Below are 9,383 nucleotides of genomic sequence, written 5' to 3'. Positions count from 1 at the left end.
AGGTTGAACATTGTTTTTATCATCAATTCATAAGTAATTAAAAGTGCCGCTGACGAACACAATTTTCGATCTAGCTGCACTGCACGTAACAATACATTTGCGCATGCGCTGGGTAAATGTTGTCATAGCAACACATTTGCGCATGCGCGCTGGTGTGGCGAATTCTGACCACGACCCGCGAGTTTTTTTATTCCACTAGGTCAGTGCAGATCAACCCAGGAAAAAAGAAACGACATTGCGATTTACTAGCCAAGTAAGAAAGAGATGCCAGATAGTTGTTTACGAACTAAACTCATGCGGTGTTGGGCTAAATTGAGACTCTTCGCAATTAAATGAATCAGTAATCATTCTGTAATAAATAACATATTTTCCAACAACATTTACCAACAGAAAACCGTATCCAATAAATGGCGCATGATTTTTTCAGAAGAAAAATGCATTGTTTCACCATGAAATTTGACGCGCACGTAGTACTTTGTATTAAAAGCGTCAAATAGTTGGTCTAATATTATTGTTTATTTTTCGTGAATATTCGATACGCCATAATCACATTTTTTTTTCCTTTGTACTTCGTAATACAAAGCAGCGTAGTTCTGCAATATTTTTATTTTGAAGTTTTATGCTTGCGTCAACGATGTTTTTATTAGTTGGCAATTACAGCTTGAAAATAACTTGTTTCCATGTTTTTTTACCGCATTGGTACTCGAGATGTATTTTGCAGCTTCAGTCTAGCAAGTTGGCTTGCTTCATGAAGTTATATAATAATTCATATAGCACCAGTACTTGTTCTAGTAGCCTTCGATTTTTGCGCTTTTCTGGTGATAGAGATGTCATGGAAAAGGTAAAGTCAACTGAAATCTATAACCGAAGGTTGTCTTGGAGGAGTTATTTTAACTATTCTATAACAACGTGTGTTACTTGGGTATATATATATATATATATGTATATATATATATATATATATATATATATATATATATATATATATATTATATATATATATATATATATATATATATATATATATATATATATAATATATATATATATATATATATATATATATATATATATATATATATATATATATATCTGAATCTGGCTTTCATAGCTTTATTCAGTAACTCATAAAGATACTTCACAGACGATATCTCGGAATTACACCACCTTTCTCTGGTCGAACCAGCTTCAGACGTCTCGGAAAGTCGTCGTAAGCGGCGCGCACGTGCTCCATCGGCATCTCGTTCCAGATTTTCGTGATAACTCGCTTGAATTGCTCCAAATTTGTTATTTTATAGTCGTTCTGCTTCGACATCATGTATAATAATCCATATACATGGTACGAAATAATCCAGTGGATTCAGATCCGGAGACGACGGATGCCATTCGTTCTTCGAAATGAAATCGGTCAAGTTTTCCTCACACCACGCCTGAACAATCTTTGCGGTGTGGGATGGGGTGCCATCTTTTTTTGTAAGATTTGGACCACTGCGACCATTATTTTGATCTTTTGTGGTATACCTCTTCTTTAGTCTAGGTACTCGTGGCATACATATCACTATTGATGGAAGTGATCGTCGTTGTCCTATCGCACCCTTTCTCCCAATTAGGCACTGTATTTCGTATGAAATGTATTACCTCATTAGGATTCGCAGACCAGACCTCAAAAGGCTCCAAAGTTCCTTTTCCAAAGGCTCTTATTCTGCGCTGTATTAGTGCACTGCAGTGGCAGAGCAAATGTTCTGCGGTTTCACATTCGAACCCGCAGAGACGACAAATTTCGTCATCTGACTGACCAATTTGTTTCAGGTGATGCTTACTTGGACAGTGTCCTGTAAACAGTCCGGTAATTGTCCTTAGTCCCTTTTTATTTAAACTAAGCAATTGCTGGCTTCTCTTGACGCTTGGTTTTATAAAGCGTTTAGACTGGCGTAGCCCTACTGAGCATCTCCAGTTCTCTTGTATTGTCCTATGTTCCCAGGTTTTCAATTCTGCTTTCAAGGCGCTTGATGACACCCCACAGAACGGTTCTGGGCCAATGAAATCGGTACATGACACCTGTCTAGCTAACGTATCGGCTTTTTCATTGCCTTCCACTCCGCAGTGACCAGGAACCCAGTATAAACATACTTGGGGTGCCATCTTGCTGGAAGCTGTAGTAATCGTCTACAAACAATAGTTCAGCTTGAGGTAGAAATTTTTTATTCAAAAACCGTGTCCAGGTAGTACGCTACGTTGATTTTGACCCCTTTATCGATAAAAATAAAAGGCAGTTTACCTCTCTTGCAAATGGCTCCCCAAACCATCACTGACGTCTTATTTTGGAACCGGGAAATGTTCAGCTTGTCCGCAGGAGCTTGCTGGAGGCTCACACTCCAAACTCGATTATTTTGGCGATTGACTTTTGCCTCCAAAACGAACAGCTTCTCGTCCGAAAAAATAATCTCATCATCTGCGCGTCAACCGAGCAACTCCCGCGATCGTTGGTACCTCTTGTCCTTTGTAGCTTTGGTAACCCCATGAACCACCTATTTTTTTGTACGGTGTAAGTTTCAAATCCTTGCGCAAAAGCAGGCGGATTGATTCTCGGTTCATTTTAAGGTTCCTGGCCAGCTTCCGTGCAGATTGGGCGGGATTCCGGCGAATCCGGTCTCGTATAATCTTTTTCGGCCTAGGAGTTCTCACAGACCTTGGTCGTCCAGATCGTGCCGTGCCCTCGGTGCCTCCGGTCTCTAGGTACCGATTTATGGTCCGGTACACGAATTTCCGGTTGATTCCGAGCGGTTTTAGGTGTTTGAATATGTGTCCGGGTTTGTACCCTTTCACATATTCAGCGATAACAGCTGCTCTTAACTCTGCCATGGCTCACAACTCAATGTAAACAAACTGCACAGAAACGAAACTCTGCCACTTTGGGCAGCAAAGTTAACCCTTTCATTTGACATATAGATGGCACCAGAGAGATGCAACGTGTAGGCTACAGGGCGACCCCAAAAAAGTGTGACCGGACTTTTTTGTCACCGTGTATATATATATATATATATATAGTATATAGTATATATATATATATATATATATATATATATATATATATATATATATATATATATATATATATATATATATATACATATATATATATATATATACATATATATATATATATATATATATATATATATATATATATATATATACATATATATATATATATATATATATATATATATATATAAGATTGTATATTAAATCGAAATGTCGGAAATAGAAAATAAATTTTCGTTTTGATAAGCAGATGACTGGAAAACCGATATACTCAATTTTACATTTACGAATTATGTGAACGACATCAGAATAGTAAAAACCAAATTGAGAGTCAATTTTATTCATTTATTCTTGGTTGGGTTTGATAGACATCAAAAAAATCGCTAGCAAAGTTGTGAGAAAAATCGTAACACAACTTGTCTCAAAACCGTAATAAATGTGATAGCAAAAAAATAACACAAAGCATAATAAGCAGAATAAAAATCAAAACTAAAATCATGAATGAAATACTAAGAAACCTTTTTAGAAAATCTTCGACAAGAGGATTAACAATAATTGGCAAATGTCATAGACATATTTTTGACGAAGGACTACGTCTTTGTTTTCTATACTAGATTACATTTTGTGAAATTAAAAATAAAACTGGCACATGTTGCGTGAGATTTCAAACGATTATAGCAAGCGAACGACTTAATAGATAGATAGAATGTGTCACAATTGTTTTTTAATTATTTTATTGTTTTATTATTGTTTTAATTGTTATCAGTCAAATATTAGTAACGAAAATTAGTTAACCTTAGAACCAGATCTTCTCTTTCTCTTAACTGCGTGGCCACGCCCTAATGGCAAAAATCTACGCTGAACTCGATACAAAAGATTGCGTGTAGAAAATTCAGCTTCAGTCTAGTTTGTCACACAATAGCGAGTGGAGTATAGCTGTTAGCGGTACGCGACATTGAGAAACGAGAGCTGCATACGAGTTATCTTCCAGGCACTGCGGGACATGTTACCTTTATTTTGCATACGGCAGCAACAGTTACCATAGTACGCTGCAGAATATTTAGCTGGCTCAGCTATTGGAAGGCACAGCGGAGAGCAAACTTTATTATGCGCGGTCAAGCAAAATATTCAATGCTACCGATGCTGCGATCATCAGCGTTCTGTAGCACGAATTTCTAACTGAAAATTATGCAATCGGTTCTTTTCAGAACTAAAAATGCTTGAAGATAAGAGTTATGAGAATTTTCGCAACTACTACCAGTGTAAAATTTTCATAGTTTATCGCAGAATATAATATTTACATTTAGTCCTACGTCACCATTTCATACAACCCCTAGGGCTGTATACCTTGTAGTATTTTCAAATCTGGGAGGCAATCGATTCACAGGTTATCCTAAGTGGTTTTCGAAAAGCGGGAATTTTTTCCGTTCAATGAAGCCGTGATTCCAGAGGCAACATTTGAGCCAGCAGCCTTGGAAAGGTTAAAAAAATTCAAGCAATGCACACGTATGTCATCATCATGTCAATCATATAATTCTGTTTCGCTAAATGGTCCAGCCGAAGCGGTTCTTGGAGTTCCTAGCATTTCTGAACCAACCTCAAGTTCTAAAAATTCGTTTAAAGACATTTTGCTGAATTACGTTGATGAAGATCCAAGCCCTAATATATCTAAGAGACGAAGAGTTTGTACAGGAGCAGGATTCATCACTACTGCAGGAACCGTGGCAAAACTGCAGGAGATTGAGGTCAAGAAAAGTTGAAGAAGTTGTTTATAAGACACGACCGCAGTGTTAACGTAGAATACGACAGCCTGTCTTATGTCAATGTATTTCTTGAAATAGGTTTGGGAATACACTCAATTGGGGTTAATTAATTTAATTGTCTCTCTGCTCCAGATGACGTTTACCTCTATATCCGGCACCGGTAACGACAATGAACAACAGCAGAAGCTATGTGCAGCTATGCGGTTTCACTTGCTGCCGTATCTAAAACAAGAATGAAATTGAATTGTTTTGAGGCTGTCTCCTGTATCAAGTTGCACTAAGAAATCCTAATTTAGGCAGTGGTTACGAAGAGGCTATAGGCGAGGGCAAATAGTGCATTCCCCATCTATAGTATAACAGTTTTCTACATTTAATTTGCATAATTTTACAACTGATTCTTGCAAATAGTAAGACTTGAGCGACAAACTATGTGATTCAGGCTCACTAGCTCAAAAATTCTTAGGCTTAGCTGAAGTCAAAAAAGGTTAATTGTGTTTGTCAATGCTAATTATTGACAACTGAATAATTTTTTCCAACTTGGCAAATTTTTTATTTAGTTCTGAATGATGTTCAGTGATGAATAAATTCAACAAGAGGTGATTCATTTGTAATTATATATGAAAATTTTAATTGCTATACTACTAGCCATACACGCTATATAGCAAGCCACATACGCTATAGGCATGCACATAGACGCCAGACATTTTTTTTCCTGTGTGGGCTCATCACTGGGACCTATACAGCTATACAGCTAGCCACGCCAGATAGCCACACATGCTATATAGCAAGCCGAACACGCTATATAGGGCATTTGCACAGTACATATGTATTAGTCATCTGTTGGGCAGGCAAAAGTGACAGCTCCGTATGATTAGCATGGAACGGCAAGAGCAATGAATTATTTTGGAATATTCATCACGAAAATCACGCCATGAAAACTTATTTCCACAAGATAGCATGTTTGCATATAACATAGAAAAATTGTTTTTAGTAATTAAATTCGGTATGCGGTAAAACTGGGAAATTTTTAAGTTGTGACCCAGGCTAACCGGAGTGGCGCGAATATTAAACAATACATTTACCAAAAATTATTACAATTTTCATTGCTGCAGAATATATTGCTATAAGAGACGTACCATGTAAATTGTATGAAGATTTTAAAAAGTTTAGATAAATTAGAAAAATGCTGGTTTAAAAAACGTTGTGTTCGGATTTTGTTTTGCTTTCTTTCGAATAAAATGTTGATCAATATTGATTTTTTTACGCCTAAAACTAGTTAATCTTGTTCATTCGTAATTCACCTTCTATCTTATTAGTTTATAATATCTAGAAATTAGTTTAAAGACTAATTTTCGCTAGACTCGGCCTATTCATGATCGCCAAAAAGTGCATACGTTCTATGGATTTTTTTTACAAAATGAAATAATAAAATCATAATTTTCACTACTTGTAGATATTCGAAATTTTTTACCGTATAAAAAGATAAAAAACCGTCAAGTAATTGATGATTAAATCTTGAATCGCCACAACGGAAACAAATGGTAAATCTGCAATGTGTGCCCAACAGATGCTATGCATGTATGTGTAGCAAAAGCCCTATTGCAAACCACGCGCTATATACCAAACTACGCACGCTGCGTAGAAAGCCACACACACTTTATAGCAAGCCGAACACGCTTTATTGCAAGCCACGCGCTATATAGCGATCAACGCACGCTAGCCACATTTTTTTTTTTTTGGAAACTGACTTAATTAAAAACGTTTGAAATTGGACAATTTCCGTGACGCTCTCGATGTTTTCGGTTTTAAAATTGGTCCCTGCATTGAAGTTGGGTCCCCGTATATGTTGCCGTAAGACGTATTCTACGTCAAAAGTAGACAAATATTCGTAAATAACTTTTCTTTTGAATGACTTTGGTTATTCTTCTGATTTCGTTAATAAAGTTTCTACTTGTTAAATCAATTCTTGGTTTTCTCCTTCAAATTTATCTGTAGAAAGTTGTTCACTGATTTCAAAGCACCTAATTGAAAAAAGTCTTTTGTCACGTGTCGGTTTTACTGTAGCCTTACACCTCCTGATATGAATTTCTGGCTACAGTTTTTGGCATATGATGGTCAATTGAGTAAATCAGCTCAATGCAAGGGGAAATTCAATATTACGGAAACATAAACGACATTTAACACTTCAGAATTTAATATTTCAGCTTACCCCACTTCACGGGGCAAGTTGAAATGAGTCATATCTGGAATCAAATATGAAATAATTGGCAACTTCCAAAACTACTATTTCATTTATTATTTTTTTCCGATAGTCGGCAAGCACAGCGAACATTTGAAGCCAAGAAGGTTGACATTGATTATTTTAGGATTTTTCTAGAGCACTTCAAATTTAAACTTTCGAAAAACTGTTTCAGCTTGCCCCGGTGTAGCTTACTTACTTTCGAGGCAGCTTGGGGCACCTAACTAATGCGACCGGTTGAAAAGTTATAATCGTTAATATTTTTCGACGCAGAATTACGTCTTACACTTGAAAATGCCTAAAACTCAGTCAGTTTACAACGTATTTCCATCAACTTACAGCAATCGATGGGAAAATTAGCTATGCGTATACAAAAGTGCGAAAAATTGTCGTTTTGTGTTGCTAAATATTGATAAATTTCGAGTCTTATTGAATGCATGTTCAATCAGAACTGAAATAAAGCCTATTTGTTGTTGTTGTTGTTGTTTTTCTTGCTCTACTCTACAAAGACGCGCCTCTTGGAAGTTTAACACGCAATAGTTACGCATAAAAGCTGGCGTGCAGAAATTTAGTCTCCATTGTGTAACCGATTACTGCAGCAAGAGTACGGATGGCTTTTACTGGAAACTGGCTCGACCCGCAGCAGTAACAGATTTTAGCGCAACAAGGCTGAGTAGGCGCTTTATTCGGTCTCAGCGTTCCACAGCACATGCTGGCCTAACAAGCCAGTCGTCGTATGTTCGAGTTCAGGCTCAGGAGAGGCTGATAGTGTCAGTAGGATCGTAGCGCGAGCCCCACAATTGTCCTGTACACTTAACAGTCGGCTGCGAAGTCTGTATGGTAAAACAGAAGGTCGAGTTCCAATACGGAATGTACGAATGCGAAAAACATAATATGGAAAGTATCGGTTGTATTGTGTTCTCAAGAAGAAGTGATAAACTTTTTGGCGGCTGAAAGCATGAACAACAAAACATGAATTAAAATCGCATATACCGCACAAAGCCATCCAAACAGACCATCCACACGCTTACGCAAAAAAAAGTTGACATTCATTTCGTTTATTGGCATTCATATGTAAGCTATTCGATATGAGCGTGATATTTTTTTTTAGTGTATAAAGATAAAAAAAAAGCAGAAGTTAGCTTTATAACAGTTAAGAAGTTAGAGCCATAGTAGCACGCTACAATATATAATCTTCGTAAAGTCACTAGAGGGGCTATCCGTAGCTCTAACACGCGCTACGGAAAAAGTGGAGCGGGAGGGAATGATTCGCAAACGATCGCATTAACTGATGGTGAAATCATTATGTTGTTCTTATGCCTGTCGTCAATTTCAGCTGTGTCCACTTCTGCATAGTCTGGTTTATTTGTCTCAATAAACGGAGTGGACAAAATCGTTTTGCAAGTTTCTCCGGTTCCATAACATAATCACAGTCATCTGACTTAAATACAATTGGCCGTCTGTATTGTGCACGCATTTAGTTTGCATATGGAAAAACTTACGAAAATGAGTTTCATTTTGACACTAATGATGCTGAATAATAATAGACGCACGGTTTAGATGTAACAAAATTATAGGAACCGAAACCAATAAATATTTCCCATTTTTTTTCAAAGTCAAATGAAATACTATGCAAACAAGTGTTTCAATTAAAGTTGTGTAATTACTTATTCGAACTAACAAATATTAATAAATTACCCCAGCACAATAGTATTGGAAAAGTAATTATGAATCAATGGAGCAATAATATGAAATATTCCAATTCAACTTCAACTCAAATTGAGTTAAGCTTTAGCTCAACGTCAGTCCAGTTGAATACAATTGCACTCATACACATTGTCTGAAATGTGCCCGTGGGGACAATATGTACAGAAATCCGGAAATCACAGATGTTAAAAAGTAAAAATGTCGCTCCATTCCCGGACGCAGTGGACCTCCTGCAGCCCGCCAACGGTGGAGACGCTCGGAGGGTTGAAAAATTACAAAGTTAAATTTTCCATTTGTTTCCATTTGTTCAGTGCTTTATAATCGCATTTCTGTCGCTGTCACGCAAGTGGCCCTCCTTTTCGTTGTTCCGGACTTTTGGCAGTGCACTTACATTCCATAGTGTTTGGATGGTTAAACTTTTTTTTTCTCTCACGGCTGTTTGCAGCTTTGTTCGTCCGTTTGCCATTTCCATTACACTGTGAACGGATTCGTTGTGCATCCTGGCCATCCCTCTGGGGAATGCCCTCCCACATACATACATACACACACACACTTGTTCACACAGCGAGTGCAAACTACTAAATATGTCCGGTCCAGCTCTGCCCTTTTCCTCTGCCTCAAATACCTAT

This window comes from Wyeomyia smithii, chromosome 3, assembly GCF_029784165.1.
Source record: "Wyeomyia smithii strain HCP4-BCI-WySm-NY-G18 chromosome 3, ASM2978416v1, whole genome shotgun sequence".
Taxonomy (NCBI): Eukaryota; Metazoa; Arthropoda; class Insecta; order Diptera; family Culicidae; genus Wyeomyia; species Wyeomyia smithii.
Note: the sequence above shows the minus strand (reverse complement) of the source record.